The sequence below is a fragment of the Halichoeres trimaculatus genome, unplaced genomic scaffold, assembly GCF_033239565.1.
Source record: "Halichoeres trimaculatus isolate MK-OKI-2021-1 unplaced genomic scaffold, fHalTri1.1 fHalTri1_scaffold_2, whole genome shotgun sequence".
Lineage (NCBI taxonomy): Eukaryota > Metazoa > Chordata > Actinopteri > Labriformes > Labridae > Halichoeres > Halichoeres trimaculatus.
Genome location: NW_027437180.1, coordinates 12,925,056 through 12,946,351, shown reverse-complemented (window position 1 = coordinate 12,946,351; position 21,296 = coordinate 12,925,056). Strand labels below are relative to the sequence as shown.

Below are 21,296 nucleotides of genomic sequence, written 5' to 3'. Positions count from 1 at the left end.
TAAATGTAAAGCATTCACTGGTCTTAGTGTTTCCTCATTTCTTGGTCCATTTGTTGTATCCACACCCACACCAGCATTCATTTTGGTTCTTGTGGCTTTTTTCACAGTGGAAGAGTTTTGGTTTGATTGAATTATTTTTTTCAATAACCTGCAGCTGGTCCTCCATCTTTGTTTTTGAATCCTAACCCTGACAGTTTGAGGTCATCTCCTGGAAAAATTTGCATTCAGGTCTTTTTTTTTTTTAACAATTTGTCATAAAATGTTATTTTTTATCAAGGACTTATTCAATTTCATTATAAATGTCTGGTGTTTCCTGGATGAACGTCAAAATTCCAATTCTAGGAGAAGTAGAGTGTCATCATTGTGGTCTGATGCCAATAAAAGAAAAAGTAAAGTTTTAGGCAACCACTATTTTTAAACTTTATTTTTATCCCTTTATTATAATTTTCACAATATTTCTGCACCTTACAGCTTTATAATAACACTCTTACAAGTTGCAACCAAGACACAAGGCACTTAATAATATTTATAATATCATTTATGAAATGAATTAAAAAACAACAGTACTACACAGAAACAGTGGGGTCTGCAGGGTGAATTAGACTCCAAAGCAGTTGTTTTTTGGTCTTTGAGCCGTTTGACACCTCTTCTAACTTGTAGTTCACAAACAAGATTGCAGAATTCTTATATAACATTTTTTTCTTCTCTTCCAGTTTTATAAAGCAGTAACTGCTGGACAAATTAGGAAAAAGTGAAAGACCTAAAAACACTGCTGCTCTTTGAGTGTCTACATGAGAGTGGCTTTTGGAAAACAAATGTTTGAAAACAGATCTTCACTGCAAAATAAACATGTTCATACCCTGATACTGACCAACAACAACAACAACATAGTTTTTCCAACATAACACCTACTGGTGAAACAGGATTATGATTAAAGTCACCAGTGGGCGACACCATTGAGGCTACATCCATGTTTCACAGTCTGTGAGATAGCGGCACAATTGCACCGCCCTGGATTAATTCTGATACAGCACCGTCACTACACTGGTGTGAAGCCGTGATTACTGTTAAAAAAGAAACACAGCTTCTCATGAAAAATATGGAGTTTGTGACAAACATAATGTCCAGTCCCCCTTTTCGGTAGTGACACCAGAAACACATAGTGAATGGAGCCTTTATAACTAATACATTTTTTTATTGCACGGTTGATTTAAACCATTTTTTTCGGTTCTGGTTTTGATGTAAAGTTACATCAAATAAAATTTACGCCAAATAATTTCTCGGACAGTTTTGCCTGACATATGATTTTCTTCCATTTTCAGAGGTCCCACACAGATCTGTACAAAGCTGTGGAGCATTTTTTTTCTCTAGCTTTGAACCTCGGGTCCCTGAAACTGAAAAGCAGACTTAAAAGATGGAATATTCTTTTCTCATTATTGATTAAAAAAAAAAAAAAACACAACTCATCTTTTAGATGAAGCAAGCACCAGTTGCATGATACCTGGGCTTGTTGTGAGGACTAGAGTCCAGGGGTAAAGCTGACATAAGGAGCAGAAATGTGTCAAACAGCTCCTCCTTAGCCGTCTTACTAACTCATGCTTGGTGAACCCTGCACAAAACTCAAGCAGGAGGTAAAAACATTTGGGACATTAAAAAGATTTCACTGGTCTCAGCCAAAGCAAAAGATTGATAAACACAGTGGTCTGTGTTAGTAAGCTTTACATGTTTCTTTATCCAGATTTTTCATTTTAAGACAGAGCCAGGACTGTTATTGTTTATTTATGTTGTAGTCTGACTGCAGCTGTCTGTTGGCTGGAGATGCCCGAGGATGACACTTAATACGACAAAAGAAGTTAAGACTTTCATTAGGATGTTTTAAATGACACAATCTTTCTCTTAAAGTTGTAGTCAGCGGTCTGGGAGAAAACAAGTGGAGAAGATGTTGATAAACAAATTTAGATCCGCCTCTCCCTTCCTACCAAGATGATGGACGTGCATCGTCATGGAAACGACCGTAGAAACTGCGGAGCTGACCAACATGGCAGAGGCCGGACCAGCGAACGCTTGAGGGGCAGTTCGCTATAATACGTAAAGCCGTATTTTTTGCTTTGAAAGTAGTAGTAGTGTGGTGAGTTTTAGTAGTATTTTAGCAAAAGATGTTATGTTTAGATATATAAATATTTTCCTATCAAAGATGTGTGATGCTCCACAATAGAAAGGCCCAGGTTGTTGAGCTTGCCTTTGAAAGAGACTTGACCCGCAGATGTACGACAGAGTGGGAGGACGCTGTCCTCAGGATAATTAGCTGCAACACTCGCCAGCTCCAGATGTTTTAAAGGTATTTCTATCTTTAGCTCGCTACTGTTGTTTGGGTTTCGCGTTTTTTTGATTGTTGAATGGTGTTTGATGTTCACTCTACTCTTGGTGCGCTAAAGGCACACCGGAGGGAGAGAAAAGAGAGGGAGGGACGTGGTTTTCGTTGTGGTACAGTGCCTATATGTGAATTGGAACTTTACACAATGGTTAAAAATCCAGTAATAAGAATTTGTGCCTCCCTGCACCTGTCATAATCCCCCCCTGTTTAATTTTGTCTGACGCCGACTCTAGGTTAGCACACTGCTAAGCTGCAAAGCTAAGGTAACCCTGTTTTGTCAGACAACAGTTGCCACAACTCGACTGCCGTAATTGATGACATCACAACAACAGGACATTTTGGCAGAGTAGACAATAAGATGAAAGCCGGACGGCTGTTACTGTTAAGTGAAGCACCACAAAGCTAATCTTGCTTACCTATCCAGCAGAAAGACGGCGACACCCGTGTCCGTTTTCAGCTCTCTTAAATCACAGAGTTCCCTCTACTGTCAGAAAGCCACACCAATATTGACCCGGGTCTTCCCTCTATTATGGTCATAGACCTTCTTTTTCATTTTATGCTCTTCTGTCCTTTTTCTTTTGGGCTGTTTTAGGCCATTGCATTACTGTTGGTACCGCACAGCTTTCTTATGCTAACTGCGCACGCTACAAAACATACTTCTCCCCCTCCCCCTCTGTCTGATATAGTATCAGATTGAGTATGACCCACCCCCCTAGGTGTGTGGGGGTGTACTCTATTTTGGTGACTCGGTCCGAGCCACAGTATTTACCTGCTGAAATTCAGAGCCAAGGCTGTGAACTGAAACCAGACTTTTTTTCAACATGCTGTCAGTGATGATATCGTGTGGATGCAGAGGAGAAATACAGCGATTTTGACAAATAGTGCAGATTAAAGTATCGTTGACTACACTTTTAACTTAAAAAACAAACAAAAAACTATCAGTTCTTTTCAGACTGTGTTCAGACTTTTAACACCTATCCTGAGAGAAGCTCCTGAATGAATCCTGAATTAGAACAATAGAGCGGACTAACAGCACACTTGGTGTTGGCAAGCACTCATCAGATCACCTTACATCAAATGGGAATGCCAGTCACCTCAGGGATTCATATATGTTATTACTGAGGTCTAGACACTCCAAGACAGATGTAACAGAGATATAAAACTGGAACTGATTCAATGAAGAAGTAAATTTAGCAAACGGTGAAGTTGTCTTCAGTGAAACAGTGTCATAGCAAGTACATCGTTCTTATATGCTGACTTTAGAGAGGCCCCTCTGGTTATTATTTGTTGTTATTAGCTTGTTCAGATAGTTAGAATGAGAAACAGTATTTTGCTACATAACCAGGCTACTGTGGGAAACCCCTTTAAGAAATGTCAAGTATTTTCTACCTGTATTAGCAACTGATGTATGTTAAAATACTTTTCCCCACAGGCAGTTTCTTTTTTCACCCGTCTTTTTAAGAAAAATAATATTTTAAGAGCCCTAACTAGATTAAATGACTTGTAAGATTTCCTGCGGTGTGACAGCACCCAGGGTGAATTTTCTGGGAATATCATTTTCTGCTCCATAACTACCAATAATACAGACTAAAGCTCGTAGGGGTATAAAAAGAATAAATACTCAGAGGACTCACAAAGTCACCCCTTCATCTGCTGAACAGTTCCAGATTTTACTTCTCAGTGGCATGCAGCTTTTGGAGCGTTGAGCTGGGGTTGGAGTTGAATTGGTGAATTGTTCGTTGTCACATAGACTGAAAACAAGCAGATGAAACATTTCTCAGGAAAACTGTATTTCCTGGACACTTTAAAAGTCTTTTAGACACAGTAATCTGCATATGAAGACTTTTCAGAGTGACCACTAACATCTAGATCTATAATAAAAATTTGTGTTTGACGAACCAAATAAAATCACTTTCATAAAGGAAACATTTTAATGTAACTGCAACATGCAAATTCCTCACATGTGGGCAGCCCACTATCCATGGAGGTCAAGCTGAGGGCACAGTATGATCGACCCTTGCTTGTTGTAAAGCTGTGAGAGGTAGTCTTGCCACCCCTTCATAGCTCCTGGACTCCATATTGGTCGTGTCCCTGTTTGGCTGGGCTAAAATCCCAGCTCAAAGGGGACGATAAAATCACTGTGTTTGTTTCACCACACTGGATTTTTGAACAAATTTGAAAATTTAGATTAAACCTGTCTCTGTACCTAAGCTCTGTCTGTTAAGACAGCCTTATGTTTCTAAGAGCTCACAGGTCGATGGCACTCAAAGAGAGCAGGGCTGCTCTTAGTATGATGCACGTCCTTTACTCTGTGTTGAAGAGATAAACATCCTGGAATACATGTTTTTAAAAAACAAAAAACCTCTCACTGTTAGGGCTGGCTCAGACTTACCTTTGACCAGTTCCTTGGTCATATTTATCATTATTAGTTTAATGTTTTCCAGTATTTTCAGTTAGTTCTTGTGTACTTTTCTGTCTGATCCTTTCTGTTTGTTGTTATATTGTGAAACCTTGACCTCTCCTCTCTCTTTCCACCTCCTCATCTCTCCCTTCCTCCTCACGCCCCTCTGTCCCCGATGTCTCTTTTCCATATTTTCCATCGTCCTGATCTAATTTCCTATCTCTGTCTTCAGCATATTCCCCTAAGGTTTGCTTTGCTCTCCGTGCAGCACTTCTTCTCTGTTCCCCTCTCCCTCCTTTCTTTCAGCCATTTATCTGTCTCTCACCTCCTGCTGTTTCTCCCCCTTCCCCTCCCTCTCTTGCCCTCCTCTTCCTCCATGTTTCACTCTTTCTTCTGAAGTCTGCGACCTGTGGAACCAATTAGACCTTGTAAGCCGGGGCCTTTTGCCACTGTCGTGTGGTCGGCGTAACCTTGCTGCTCCAAAAGGACCTTTCCTCATAGCATGACCAGCACCACCTCGCCTGCCTGGGTGGGTTTGGGCTGTGGGGTGGGGGAGCTCAGGGACCACCAAGCTTCACTGAACCCTTGTCCTTGGTAAAATATGTGGTTGACTTATTCAGAAAGAGAGGACTATCTTTATTTTGTGTCTTTTTAATCGGGTTCCATACAAAGTTTGCATTTAATTGATCCCATCCCTGTGTTTCATCTTTATCTTTTCTTCTGCTTTTAAGTTTCAGGCTTGTAAGGATACAGTTCATCCTTTTGGGGGGTAAACAAACTCCTTTTTGAGCACCAGACCATCTCCTTTCACCCTCTTTTCACCCTCACCACAACTGTCAGGAATGCTTTTAACAATTCACGCAGAGCAACACGGGACGCTGGGAGATTGTTGCATTCCAAAGGAGTTTTTTAAGTCGCTCTTCTTGTGTCAATCAACGACACTATCTCCTTGTCACTTCTCTAAACCCCCACCTCTAAGACACACAAACACACACACATCAAGAGTGTGAGTCTGTGGACTCCTTTGCTGCATCTCAGTCTGAAGACACAGTCGTCGATGTGTTAAGAACAGAAGAATGCGGGCCGTATGGCGGCTGTAGGACACACACATACACTGGTTTTCTCAGACTTCACACAAAGGACTCTTCTACCTTCAACATCTGTGATGTGGGTCACTGAGGAGCACCTCTCCTCTGGTGACATGCAGAGAGTTGCAGGTCTCTTTTAACCAGGAGTTCCTGAAGGAAGAAAAAACAGCACAAGTTTCCATCCTCGTAACTCATCTCAACTAGATTCGGTGCAGGTCTGGGTCTGCACTCGTAAATTTGAAGGCTCTTTTCTGCTCAGACAAGATGAAAAATAGGTGGAATCAATCAAAACCTACAGCCAAAGACTATAAATTTGTAGCTTTATCTTAAATGATAAACAGAAAATTGGGTCAGAGAGGGCACACCGACACACTAACACACATTAACGGGCCAACTTTCAACAGCTCTCCTCCAACACACACTCACACACTCACTCTTACCCCTTGCAGTTTGGATATCAGTCTGGGTGAAATTCCTGGGTACATTATCAGTGTGTTGAAAGCACCTGACTGTGAGGTGACAGTGGCAGTTAGTGACAGTTCTCCTCTGAAGTGGGGGCAGGGGTTGTTTGAGTTGGTGTTGTGGGGTGGGGTGGGGGTTAAGGGTTGTTCCATTTGATACGTGCCCTGCTGAATACTTGACAGGAGCTGTCAGTGGGCCGATGGCAGGGTGGTGCTTATCGATCAAACACCCGTCCTATCTGCCACGCTGACCTTCATGTCCAGATGAGGACTCCTGAGAGGGGGGGGGGCGGTAATGGGAGACTCACGGGAGTTGTCTTGTGATTGTCAAAGTTCATTCATTTCATCAGATGTAGGGTGAAAAGAAATGTGTCATAGCAGAGATTTCAGTTAACCCAACAGAAAAAAAACCCTGAAATGCAGATAACACTAAATTAAGACCTAGGTATTTAAAGATGCTACGAGGAGGATCTACCTCGCCACCTTCTGGCCCAGAGTCTCACGTACACTGTCATAAAAATGTGACTTTTAACCAAGTGTGTGTTTGTTTTGTAACAAATTTATTTGTTCAAGTCAACTTTCTATTGGGTACAATGCGACAAGGTAAGGTATCTATCAGTACAGTTACGTAGCGGGGCTGTTTGAAATGTGACAACAAGCAAAGTTGTATGTCTATACCGTTCATCAGCCGGCTATATGTAGCGCAAGCAGCCCGGTGCTCGGATGTATCCGTAGGTTAATGTGACAACAAGGAAACTGCCAGTTCGTACAGTAGTTTGGTAGCCATCCATATTTAGCGCCACTGACAGCCTGATGCCGTGAGACATGTTGGTAATGTGTAAAGTAAAGTTAGCATTGGCAGGACATGACCAGGGTTCACGTGAATCCTGGTTAGCTATATCCTGTCAGTCATCTACCAAGCAGAGCTAACAAAACCTCACTCTTCATTTTATTGATAGACTCTCAAGTTTGAACAGACCACTGCAGAATAACTGCTGACTGTAGGCTGGAAATGGACTTTAGCACAAACAGTTTAACCCCTGTGTTATAGAGTGATTCAGCCCGAGCTAAAAGCTAATTAGCCTTTAGCTTGGGCTGTATCAATCTCCCATTTATCTTTCTTCTGCTCTTCTGTCATTTTTCTGTCTGACAGTTAGACTCCAGAGTCCACCATCACTGAAAAATTAGTCACAGAAGTCGTTTTCAGCTAAGGAAAACACAGATCTCCCTCTATACTTATGAACTTTGTCAGCCAGCGTGTTGTTGTGATAGAAACTTAGGCATTATATAAATAGAATAGAATAGAATAAAATTGAACTTTATTGTCATTGTAACAAGTACAATGACATTGAAGTCACAGCAGCAATCAAGAAAACAAAAGTAAGGAAGTGTATAGAAAATGCAAAAAGGTCCATAAGAAAATAGATGATGACAGCTTGTCCATCATTGTCCAGTTCAGCCAGCCTCCACCTCCACAGGGTCCAGGACTGAGCTTCTTCAGCAGTCTGTTCAGTCTCTGTCTCCTGGATCCTGTCTGCTCACAGCAGGTGAAGCTCTTCCAATGTGGCGTTGGTGTCTGATGTTAGCTCCGTTAGCCATGTCTGTGAATAGCATGATGCTACTCTGCCCTCTGGTTTTCCTCTGTTGCTGGGTTACCATCAGGGCTTGACATGAACTTTTTTGCTCACCAGCCACTGTGGCTGGTGGTATCCCTGAGTTACTAGCCACTCAGCATTTTCACAGACCACAATTTGTTGTTGGATAATTATGTTCAATATGATTAAAGCTGATGATGACATGCTAAAGTTTACTTTGAAAAAGATTTACAACCTCTTTAGATGTAAATGACCCCTATGCACACTCAAAACAAGACTACATCAATGTTAAAATCCACAGGTCCTTAATCAGGTATTCAGCTCTGATAAAGTTATATGTAACATTGTGCTCCTTTCATATGAAAATATGCAGTCTATTAAGACAAAATAATTAAAATAGTAGTTTTTTATTGCTTATAATAAAATGGTAAAGGGGATTAATTGAACTGATAAAAACTCAGCAAGAGACACTGTCTGCTTCAATATTTATTAACGATTATAATCAGAAAATCATTTCTTTTTTCATGAGAATAACAATGAAGGAGAGGTAAATTAAATTTCCTCAGAGCTTTCATCATCAGAGTTATCTTTTTGCTTGTCTCTCTGCTCCATGTTTGAGATAAAATTCAACCCGCCAAAGTGGCCAGTGGGAGCGGCAGTGTTACCAGCCACTGCCGAAATCCACCCGCATTTATTAGCCGGTGTTAACGTCAAGCCCTGGTTAGCATGGCTAGCTCGTCCATCTTATTGGAGATAAATAAATAAACCAATAATAATAAAAAGAGATAAGATAAAATATTATAATAATAAAACAAATAATGAATAAATTTGGTCCTGCTCAACTCATTCAAGAAGCTACAAAGTAGCATTTCAAAATAATCTATATTGGTGTTAATGATGTCATTTTAAGGTGTGAATCACAATCAAGGGTATACGTAGAAGGGAAACTTTTTTAAAAATCACTTTGAAACTCCTCACAGCCCCTTTAAGTCTCAGTGTAGAATCAGTTGCATTTTATTTTTCTTTTCATGGATTGGAATGCAATGTCCTGTAGGCTCCTTTTATAAACTGAATACTATAAATAAAATCTGATGTGTAAGCACTGTTGAAAGAAAGCTGTAAATAAGGAGAAGAATTGAACGACTTACTTGCTAGTTAAAAGTTCCACAAGTTTCCCTGAAATGATAAAATTGCATCAGCAAATAAAGTTGAATTCCATTTTTTAATCTTCATTGTCAGTAAATATGTATATTTTTGTTAAACCAATTTAGCCTCAAATTTTTGAAAGAGAAGGAATACAAAAACCTCCAAAAGTCCAAGCATCCACACTTATTATTTATTTACATTGTAGAATTCACAAAAAGGGAGAATTATATGTACAACAGAAAGACTAAAGTATCTATAATTGGACAATCTTGGATCTCTTAAATTAACAGACCTCTTAAAATAAGAGATGATCAATATTATTGTTCAATATCATTCAACTGACTTACTGATTTCAAGTTGAAACAATTTTTTCATCATTCTTGAGCAAAAATACAGCCCTGTTTACAAACATTTATCAGGTGTATGTCAAAGTATTGTGGAGGACACGTTCCCGCGGCTTGGTTTAAGCTTAGCAATGCATCACATGTTTGCAGACTGAATTAATACAGCTTTCATCAAACAGACAAATTCCACAATAGCTCATGAAGCTGCAGCTTCCTCAGGGGAAATAAATAAATGACAGTATTTGACTTTCAAGGTGAACAGTATGTCAGCTGGTGTAGTTTTTGGCACTCTTTTCACATCCCAACCCAGTGTTGATTTCAGCCAATCACAAGCCTGCTTTTTTGTTTTCTAGACTACTGCTCCTTCAAAAACCACACACAAACAAACATGACATAACTCTTACCAAACAACTAGAATACAATGAAACATCTTCAGAGTGATCCGTCAACGTAGGAAACTGAGGGGGAATGTAAATCTCAGCCACATCACATCTGACCCCTGACAGGACTGCACTGATCCTGAAAAACATCTCCTTAAGAAACTCTTTCTTCAAAATCTGCTGTGGTGTCACAGTTTATTTTTGCTGGAGAGGAGGACGCCGTGCATCAAACCCAGAGAGAAAAGTGAGACTGACGGACAACCAGTCATCTCGTGGTTCGCCATAACCAGTGTTTACCCGAGACAATCCCGGACCACTGGTCATTACAGCACCATGCAAGCCTGCTGTACTGCTGTCAACACACTGTGCTTGGCGGAGACTGTGTACAACAGACTGAGTCCAGAAAATATAAGAGTCTGCAGTGGAAATACTGCAGATTTCTTCAAAAGATTGATTTCTCTGATAGATAGAGTTACAGGTTGGCTTTTTTACTATCGGCCTCTCTTCTTTTTTATGTGGTGATGAAAATAAATTCTGTTGTTTCAAGAGGCCAAAGTGTTTGAGTGTGAAGCAAACTCCAACTCATCTGGTATGATGTGTGGTTGATCAGCTCCCCCTACTGTCTGAGGAGTGTTTCACACCTCTGTGACGTCTGCAGACTGGGTTTTACTTTTAATCTGGTCTGCAGATTGAATGCAGTGGAGAAAGTGCTGAAGAAACACTCAGTGAGAATCAGATGAGAAAGAAAAAAATTCAAAAATTAGCAAATACAAAAAACAAAACATTTATAATTTGCCCAGGGTTTATGAAGGAGAATTATAATGTGCATAAGTGTGTGTCAGTTGTCGGTTAAATCACTGTTCAAGGTCTACTTATTTTGTGTTTGAAGTTAAAATAACTTGTGTTCAACTGTGCTTGAAGTTGTTTGTGTTTGTTTCTCTTAGCCGACCTCATATCCAAGCATGAGCCTATCTATCCATCTATCTATCTATCTATCTATCTATCTATCTATCTATCTATCTATCTATCTATCTATCTATCTATCTATCTATCTATCTATCTATAAGGTCTGGGATGATATGCTTTTCTCATGATTACATTCTATAACTAGTTTTGGGGTGCCAATTCAAATTAAATCGCAATTCTTTGATATTTACAATTTTTGCAGTTTACACCAGATGAAGTGAAAAAGTTTAACAATGATGATGTCTACAGACTATATTTTAGGAGTCATATTTTCCCATAAAATGCACATCACATGGGTCAAACTGAAACATTTCACCATTTGCTGGAGAAAAGTGGTAACTTTTTTATCATCCAGTTTATAAACAAAGATTGAAATGAAGAATTTGGATTTGAAAAAAATACCTTACTGTTATTCTTCTATCTATCTATCTATCTATCTATCTATCTATCTATCTATCTATCTATCTATCTATCTATCTATCTATCTATCTATCTATCTATCTATCTATCTATCTATCTATCTATCTATCTATCTATCTATCTATCTATCATTTATTTATCTAGCCAGAGACATCTTTAGCACCTTATTATAGCCTTCCGTTTAATATGATGTTTGGCACTGCATGCTATCATCCAGGGCCCTGTCATTTGTCTGTCATTTATCTATCTATCTATTTATTTATTTATTTATTTATTTATTTTCTTAATCTTTTACACTAGCTTTAGTACCAGTATAATAAATTCCAAATTAGTAACAATAATTTTGTTCACATTTGGTTCGAAAACAATATGGGCTACTGAGTCCATACAATAGCTACTGCTTATTAGGACAGGTAATTGATTCATAAATAGGAACTTGATTACTGATATTCTTTGTATTTTTTTTTTATTTTACATTTGCTTTGCGAGCTGCTTATTGAGGTACTGCAGCTACCTGTTGGAGACCCCTGATTTAGAGTACAGACAACAGGAAGTGTATCTCTGAATGTGGCTGTGTCTCAAATCGCACACTTTTGAACTTACACACTATATTGAATGCATAAGTGTGTTCACACCGACAGTACAATGCAGCTTCAATTCCTCAGCTGGTACACTCAAAATGGTCAAAAGTTGAGTATAACACACTGGGCAGTTTCAACCCTCAGTGGTCGCCATATTGGCTATGTGGAGGAAGGGGCGGGAACGCATTAAGCCATGGTTGGAGAGCACCTGTTAAGGGCTGCGAAATGCTATTGTCATTTTTAGTCAACGCAAAGCTGCAGTGTTTGATTTGAGACAAAACTACCCTGTAAGATTGTGTGAACTGCTTCAGTAAGTACAGAGTGTAAGCAGTGCACTTCATGTAAGTGTACTTACAGAAGTGTCCCATTTTAGACACAGCCGTCTTGTGTGTGTGTGTGTGTGTGTGTGTGTGTGTGTGTGTGTGTGTGTGTGTGTGTGTGTGTGTGTGTGTGTGTGTGTGTGTGTGTGCGCGTGTGTGTGTGTGTGTGTTGGTGTATGTGTGTGTGTGTGTGTGCGCGTGTGTGTGCGTGTGTGTGTGTGTGTTGGTGTATGTGTGTGCGCGTGTGTGTGCGTGTGTGTGTGTGTGTTGGTGTATGTGTGTGTGTGTGTGTGTGTGTGTGTGTGTGTGTGTGTGTGTGTGTTCCTCTTTCTTCGGCAGCCATCTCTGCTCATGCTGACCTCTCTTGTGAGGCAGACTGTGCTGACCGAGTCTGTAAACTCAAACATATACTTTCACACAAGGATCTGAGTCTTACATATTCCAGATAGCGTTCAAAGTGTCGTATTTTAAAGTTTGATTTCATTTGGACATATTTTTCCATTAAATCTGTATTTCTGTGTCCACACTTCTTCATAAGCCACTTAGCCACGCATCCTGCCTCTAACTCTTTCTCCTTCCTCTCCCTCTCCTCTCTCCGATCTATAAATACTCTCTCATCAGCAGAGCTTGGCTGCAAGAGGCGTTGACCCTGGCCTCTCTCCGTCCAGCAGAGCAGTGATTTATGGGGGCTCAGGCTGGCGCTAACCTTGCACTTGAGCCCTGGCAGTATAAATGATGGCAGGTCAGCAGCACCATGGATGGAGGTGGAGAGACTCTCTCTTTCCCCACCTCTGTCCCTCACCCTCTCCCTTCCTCTCTTCCCTCTGTCCTGTTATCATCAGTGTGATGGAGACATCATCATCATCACCTCCTGGGAGTATAAATAGTGCTGGATCAGGTGACAGTGCCGGCCCTGGCCTTTGATGGGAGCTTTAATTTCATGCCTAATTTCTCTCGGCACAGAGAGGATCGATGCTGCCCTGCTTGTGCTCCCCATCCCTCTGCTCCCCTCTGCTGCAGAGACGGAGAGCAAAGAAGGACAAATGTTCTCTGCTGAGTGATGTGCATTCACAGAGACATTTAGCTTACCTGTAAACACACTTACGGACATCCTTCAAAGGGAGTGTGACAAATAAATGCTCAGTCAAGACGCACATGCAGAGATCCATTCCTGCACCCCGTGATAATTTCAACAATCAATACAGCCAGAACAAAGTGCTGGAAATAAGAGCAACAAGCAAACTATAACCACACAGCTTTCCCACCTGTGTTGTGTGTGTTATACATTGCCATGGTGATAAATTTAAGCCCTCTGTCCGCGTTGCAGCCCCAGGGAGGCATTGAACTCTAGCCCCTCCATAATGACTTTGTCTACCTATCGATCCGGCTATGATCCATGTACTGTAATTCTTATATCATCAGCCTCAGCCTCGGCAATAACTCCAAGTCATATTTCGGGGCCTCCCGTCCACTTGACAACTTAATGATGCAGAGGTCCTTGCCGAGTTTGGACTTTCAGACCCCCCCCCCTCCTCCTGCAGGGCTCTAATTTCTCCTTGTTCTTTCAGACTAATGTCAGCAGAGGCACAGAGAGGCTGTTCTCTCAGAGGACTTCTCTCTCAGAACCACATATCTTCTCCTCTTCACCTCTGTGTGCTTGCAGTATAGCGCAGGGTTAGTGTCTGGGACTGCGGTGCATCTGTCTCTGATTTGGAGCACAGCCCCTGCAGGCTGCTGAGGAGACTCGGCCGTCCCTCTTTAGACCCTGTTCTTTTTCTCCCTCTGAGCCGGAGCTATATTTCATTGTCATTTCAACCCTCTCCTCCTAGCCTGGATGTAATAGTGGGAGATATATGGCTCTCCGCTTCTGCAGCCTTCTGAGCTTCCTCAGCCTTTTATAAAGCACTGTCAGAGTGACAAAACAGCAGCCCATGGGTATTCTGGCACAGATGCCCCCCTCATCCAGAGGCAATCTCTCAGTATCCTGTGCTGATCCTTTTAGCAAAGAGATAACATCTGGGTCCTTGGACAGGATGGGTGTGAACAGTCATCCTGGACAGACTGTAGCTCATCTGTATCGGTCTGTGTGCCCGCAGGCAGTGGGCTGTCTGTCAGCTCTGTTTTTATAAGTGCTGATTTAGGGAGCTTTGAATCCTGAGCCAATAAGGACCACAGGAGCATGATGGACTTGATGCCTCTTATCAAGGAGCTACAACCTGTCAAAGCAATAATCTGCTCATATGTTTTATAAGCTAAAGGTAAAGAGGAAGAGATATGGAGGTTTTTATAGCTAGTGTTCTACCTTGCCGCAGAGACTAATAACTACTTAAACCTGGAAGACAAGGCCCTGATTGAGATGTGAGTAAAAGAGGGGAGGAGGGGGAGGAAGCAGATGGCTCTGCAGACAATTAAAGCTGCAGGTTCACTTCTTTTTTTTCCACTTTGTTCATGTCACTCTCCTTATTCTCTCTGACATCAGTCCTCTTCATATACATCCGCTCCACATTTCTTCCCCTTCGCCTTCATGGCCACCTCAGTCATTGCTCTCCATCCTCCCCATCCTCTCTCTCCTAAGTAAGACACACAATCACTATCTCCTCTGCTCTCTCCTGCGCGCCACATCTCTCTCCCTCACACTCCGCTCCCTCCCTCCCTCCAAGTCTTAATTGGGAGTCAGGGAGAGCAGTAGAAATCGCATTAACGCGGGCCCTGCCTGGGTGTGCCATCCATCTTCTTTTTTATTACGCCGCGCCGGGGCTGCCTGGGCTCTGCCGTTCGATTTGTCACCGGCCTCGTTCGGTGATAACAGGCATTTGTCATCGCCTTGCCTCCCTGTTAATGTTATCATCTCCTCCCTGACAGCCGCCCTCCACCGGGGAGCGCCGGCGACAAAGCACATCCGTCAAGCGAATATTTCCACGGCTAAGGGGACCGCACACTGCAATAAGCCACATTAAAGCACTTATGAAGGGTGCAGGCCGAGTGTGTGTGTGTGTGTGCGTGGCTATGAGTGTGTGTATACGCACCGGTGCCAGGATGATGCGCACTGAAGTGTGCGCTGCGTGCACGTAGACACTCTCGTACTTGCGCGTGCAGGAGATTGTAGCACGCTTGTCAGTGCCGTAAAATAGGCGAGGTGGGGGCCGACAGGGAGAGGAAGAGGTAATTTGTTGCAATTAATTACGCAGTGAGTGTGGCTTTGTTGTGTGGGAGAGCATTTTATCTGTTGGAATGCTTCCTTCGCCAGGCTGTGATGCTATTTGTTTGATTTATTGCTTCTGCCTGCCCGAGGCGGAGTGAGCCTGCGCTCGAGAGTGTGTTTCCACACGCGCACAATCCTGTGGCATTATCCACAGAAATATACTGTAGTCTCTGTGACAAGGAGCCCTTTGTTTGCTGGTGACGTTACATATGAACAACTGCAAAGCCTCTGTTTGTCCTCTCAGGGCTGAAGCTCCGCTGTCCATTTGTCATTCTGCAGCAAATCAACAACTCCAAAGGCTGACTCTCAATCACCCAGCCTGCCTCACCTTCCCACCTCCTCCTGTCTGTGACAGGAAGCTACGTCTGAGAGTTGTGACACCAAAACCCTGAACTATCCGCATGTCACAGGCTTATGTTTCTTACACTGGCCTGTGTCTTCTTCTTTCCCCTCTGTGAGACCAGGACCAACAGAAACATCATGCATCCATTCAGCCTCTGTTGGGGGCTTGCAGGGCCTTTGCACTGGTGCTAACAGATGGATCAACAAGCCTAAAGGCAGTGGGAGGAGCTGAGAGACCGAGTGCTTTCGATAACATGCTGTAGGACTCCTAAATTTGCCTGACAAAGTGACATGCCAGTTTGTCGCCCTGGCAGGTACCAGACTGCAGTGAGGATGATGACATTTTTTTTTACACTCTGAAAGGAAGCTGACGTTTCTTTGATTTTTCAGTCAGACCACAGCAAGCAGCTTTATGCCAAAAACAGATAAGAATATTGTTTCATTCTTTGAAGATTCAGACCAAGGACAGAAAAGCAGATGGTTATTTCTACAACAGTGGAAGATAAAAACAACTGATTATACAAAGTTGGCACATTTATGTGGGCTTAAAAGAGTGTTTCTTTTAATTTCCTCTCTTTTTCAGTTGTGCCTATAACCTCTCCTACTTATGCTGATTTTGGCAAGTGTTTTATCCAAGTTTGCTTGCCAGCACAGTACACCACAGACTGTGAATCACTATGAGCACAAGACTATACACAAGTCTATCAGGACAAAAAGATAACAGTAAAAAAGACAAAGTCCACAGGGTAACACAGCTACAGCACTCCATCAGGGCAAATCGGGACAAGTGGACCATCTCTGTCTCTGCTCCCCCTTCTCTTTTGGGAAGATGGAGCCCAAACCTCCATTCCTAACATGAACAGAATGAAGGCAAAAGCAGCATTGCAAGACCCTAACTGCTCTAATGACTGAGGCACCATTTGTGGTTTGTCTTAGTCCAGGCAGGAGCAGAAAGACAGAATCTGTGTAATGGATCTGCAAATGACACTCTGCCTTCTGCTGGACATCAGCAATCTCCTAGCCAGCCACTGCATGTTTCAGCCTGGGAGGTCTTCATTATGACCATGGGTAAATAGTCTCAGTATGTATGTAACTGTTGGCACTATTGTCCTTTATCTTATCATTGACAAACAAGTGGCACAGTAAACTAGACTGAAGTATATCCCCTCCAGGCAAAAGGAAAGTGAGGGTCTCTTTACTCTGAAAAACACAGTAGCAGCGCAGCTGACAGTTCACAAAATGTAGATTATGGTTTGGGTTTTTGTAAGATTAGTTAGAAAAGAAAGATGGCCCCTTGGACTTGGGTCTTTACCTCAACTGAAAGAAGAGCAGGTTTGTGTCATATCAAGTCAAATTGTTTCAGCCATTGTACAAAGACTCCAGGGTTGTTTCATTTTCCCGGAAAAAGCAAGAGACTTCAAGGACCAGTCTAATACATTTTTCACCCAGGGACATTATCTAGCTGTGAAGTGCACCGCCAATTCTTGGGGCTGAAGGTAGTGAAATCAGTGGTTTACCACTTTCATTGGCTCCTCCTTGTACTGATGGTACAGGAGTGCCATCTGGGGCTGGAACTTCAGAAGTGTCGTCAGACCAGTGTGTCTGTCACTTCCTGCCACAGGTCAATGGTGAAGCTTTCTGAACGATCTAGCTAGGGGGAACTAACTAGTTCTGGTGCCTTATTGTGTCACTTGACACATGCCTAGAAGGCTGAGCGTGATGCAAAACTAGTGCAGAGCACAACAATGGAGGCCTTACTAAGAGGTGGTGGTAGAAATTTGGGTTCACTTTGGAACATCAATGGCAGATATCTTCAGATACTCAAACCACAGCTCCCTGCTGTACTCCCTGGGGAGGGCCAACATCCTCTTCCATTCTAATATCTTGGCAAATGAGTAACGCAAGGCCTTCTAGATACTCTCCACCTCCATTTGTTTCACCTAATTCCCCTTAAGCAGAGGACAATATAAAGTGTGACATGTTCTGATGGCACATTGCGATATGGTCCTGTCCTCAGGTGTCCTACCCCTACCGTGAAATTCAGGATACCACAGAGCTGAAGGGTTCACAGTGGAACTCTGTGATGCGATTGAGGCCGGGGCCATATTTTGGAACAGAAGTGAACCAGAGTCAACACATAGCTTTCTGTCCTTCTCCACTGCAAGGGACAACCCAATCAAGGTGATATGTAATGTCTGTGCAGCTTGTTTTTCTGTGTTCTTGTTCAATGGTCTGGTTCTCAGAAACTGCATCATTGAAGGCATTGACTCTTAAAGCTGAAACCTGGGCAGTTTGGGTTTGGGGTGCATGCTTTCTTAGCAACTGTAATGTCAAACTCACAAGCACACCTCAGGCAAAGCTTGTCAGTTCTTCATAAGGCAGTGAACTTCTCCCCTTTGAACTCCTTGACTTGATGAACTTGTAAGGTTTGTTAATGAAGATACAATGTCTGCTTATGGTGGCATCTGCACGGAGAGTAAGGGAAATACTTGCTCTAGTTTAGGGGAAGCTTTGTTGGAAGGACAAGGGTGTTGTGCTACACTACAATCTGGCCTTTCTTGCAAGGGTGTTGAATCTACATCTCGATCAGAAAACCAAGCTTCAGTAAGAAGGGTCTAAGGGCCTCTCAGACGCTCTATGTGACTGGCCATCTGTGTAACCCCGAAGAAGAAAAATGGAGGTAGACCACTGACAACAGCTGGACTGTTAGCTGTTCATCAGGAAACGAGAAGGAAGGACTGCCAGTGCTGCCTGTGTTACAAACGTATTCCTTCCATAGAACTGAAATTTCACAGGGAATGTAGAAAGGGACATGCCTAGCAAAGATGTGCTCAGCTGCCTACTGGTTGTTGAAGGTACCATACCACTAGACCTTATCCAAAATGTAGGAATTGGGGCTGATTGTCCATGTCTAAATGAGCAACTGGAGTGATCACAGAAACAGGAAGAATGGGTCAGAAATGTGCACCCAACATCTTACACCACCAAGTTTCTGTCTGTGGTATCACAGTGGACAAACATACACCTTTTTGACAAGAGGGAACAGACTGGTTGTATTGATCAACACTTTTGGTCATAAAAACTCAATAGATAGGGGATGATTTTTACCAACATACCTTTCATGCATCACAGCAGCTTTTTGGCCTCAGAGGCCACTGTAGCCTCACTGATGAAAAGGATGAGTCAGGGAGCATTGCACTCTGGAAATGGACTCCTTGATATAGCTGAAATTCATTTCTATATGCTGTATACCAAAGCTGTATGCATAAATCACATTTACATCAACTATATTATGTTACTATGATTAATTGGTGTCACTTTGTTTATAGCTTAAAGGGGCTGTGAGGAGTTTAAAATTGATCTTGAAAAGTCTCCTTTCTAGATATATGCCTGATCATAATCCACACTTGAAAATGAGATTATCAGCACCAATACTGCTGGTTACAGGTTATCTTAAATTGCTACTTCTAAGCTTCCAGTTCAGGTTGACCAGGATTGGATTGATTTACGGCACGTATTGGTCTCTATGACAACACCACGTCGGCTGATGAAGTTTGGTAGTGAGAAGAGATAAAACACAGAGAACTGTGTTTTTCTCTGCTAAAAACTATTTCTGGGACAAATTTTTTGTGATGGTGGATACTGGAGCCTAACTCTCAGAAAAAGGACAGAAGAGCAGAAGAAAGCTAAACAGGAGAGATATACAGCCCGAGCCAAAGGCTAATTAGCATTTGGGTCGGGCTGTATCACTCTATAACACAGGGGCTAAACTGTTTGTGATAATGTCCATTTCCAACCCACAGTCAGCAGTTATTCTGCAGTGGTCTGTTCAAACTTGAGAGTCTATCAATAAAATGAAGAGTGAGGTTACGTTAGCTCTGCTTGGAAGATAATTGACACAGCTAACCTGGATTTACTAACATCACACATTACGGACATGTCTTAGAGCAACAAGCTGTCAGCTGCGCTAAACATAGACGGCTACTAAACTACTTACAAACTGACAGTGTTAACTTGTTGTCACATTAGCCTACAGATACCTCGGGACACTGGGCTGTCAATGTTGCTAGCATGTAGCCAGCTGCTCTAACATCTGCTTGATGTTACGTTTCAACCGTATCTCTACGTAACTGTACTGATAAATACCTTACCTCGGCACGTTGTATCCAGTAAAAAGTAGTCTTGGACAGAGAAAATGTGTTTCGATCCAATCTATATTTAATTCCAAAACAAACACACGCCTCACTTAATGTAATTTATGACAGTGTGAGGAGACTCCAGGCCACAAGGTGGCGAGGGAGTGCAATTTAAACAGATCTTCCTCATAGCATTTTTAAGATTTTAGTCATGTAATGTGTGAGATAAACCACCTGTTCATTATACATTACCCCTGCCTTGGGACCCAGGCACCCTGGTGCAAAGCGAGAGATCGGGTCTCACCCTGAAAGGTTTATTACTCAAATACCATCTATAGAGTGAGAAAAATAAATAAATTAGGGTTTGAAGATGGTTTTTGATGGTTTAAATATTAGGTCTAACAGCAGAAGGATCTGGTGATTCTTCCATGGCAACAGTGTAGGCTTACATTGAAATCACCCAACTTAGGTGTCAAATTATCATAATCATACCCCTACCAGATTGAGTGTTTTTGTGCTTAAAGCTGTGTTTTTCCATCAGCACCTTAAAGTCTTTCAACGCTTCCAGAAACACATACTGTGCTTCATGTTGTATTTGCTCTTGGTCTGTGTAGACATCTTTTTCATGCAGTTTCTTGTATCTTGTAACTCTCACTCTCTGACCTGTCCATATTTTTGATCCTTTCTATTGCTCATAAAATGCATTACATCCAATTATATATGAAAACATTTTTTGATCACACTTTAATTAAACTTTTAGGGCCCACATTAAGTCTGATCGTACAACTGTTTTCAGAGATTTTTGGCTTTAACAGCTAAAAGAAGCAGTGAGTCTGCATTGAACAGCAAAAGGCTGCAAATTGGCAAAGAAGACAACAGACTCCCACGTTTGTGAAAAGTCTTGACCATGTATTTATTTAACTCCATGATATATTGTACAAAGTAGCCTTTAAAACAGTCACAAACCAAGGAGCAAAGTTATAGATCTATTAAAATGAGATACACTGATAAATAAAAACTCTTTAACAAGCTTTACATACATGTGCATATACTTGGACGAGACGTGTGAAATGACTACTACAGTAGCCGTTGAAATCCAGCTCTCTTACATAAAAAGAGTCACTAAACAACAATCTGAGAGACAGGGAAACAACACAGAACAAACACAGGCTCAAGTTCTTTTTTCAGGCTATTCAATCTGGGCTGAATACTGTAAACATGAAGAACTAGACACAACATATTGTGGTTTAATGAAGGCGGGACTGATGGGAGCTTTCACTTTGTGATAAACAATAACAGGATTTAATGGCTTTTTATCATAAAGAGATCATATGATCACACAAAGTCAAGGTGACGGAGGGATTAAAAACCTCTTGGAGAACTTTTGTGAGCAGACTCAGCTCCCATAGAATTGGATTTAGATGCAGAGAAACTGATTTAAATGTCACTGATGGTTGATTTGAAACGCATGACCGTGTGTCTCACACATGACTTCTGTCAGCAACACTTCCACCGAGGATAAAGTTGAAACAGGTACAAG

General features: G+C 41.9%; 1 protein-coding gene across 1 annotated transcript in view; it reads left to right on the top strand.

The window, feature by feature from the left end:
* Positions 1-21,296, top strand: part of dpcd (deleted in primary ciliary dyskinesia homolog (mouse)) — a 63,919-nt gene that overhangs the window by 20,703 nt on the left and 21,920 nt on the right. The gene's annotated exons all lie outside the window — the stretch shown is intronic.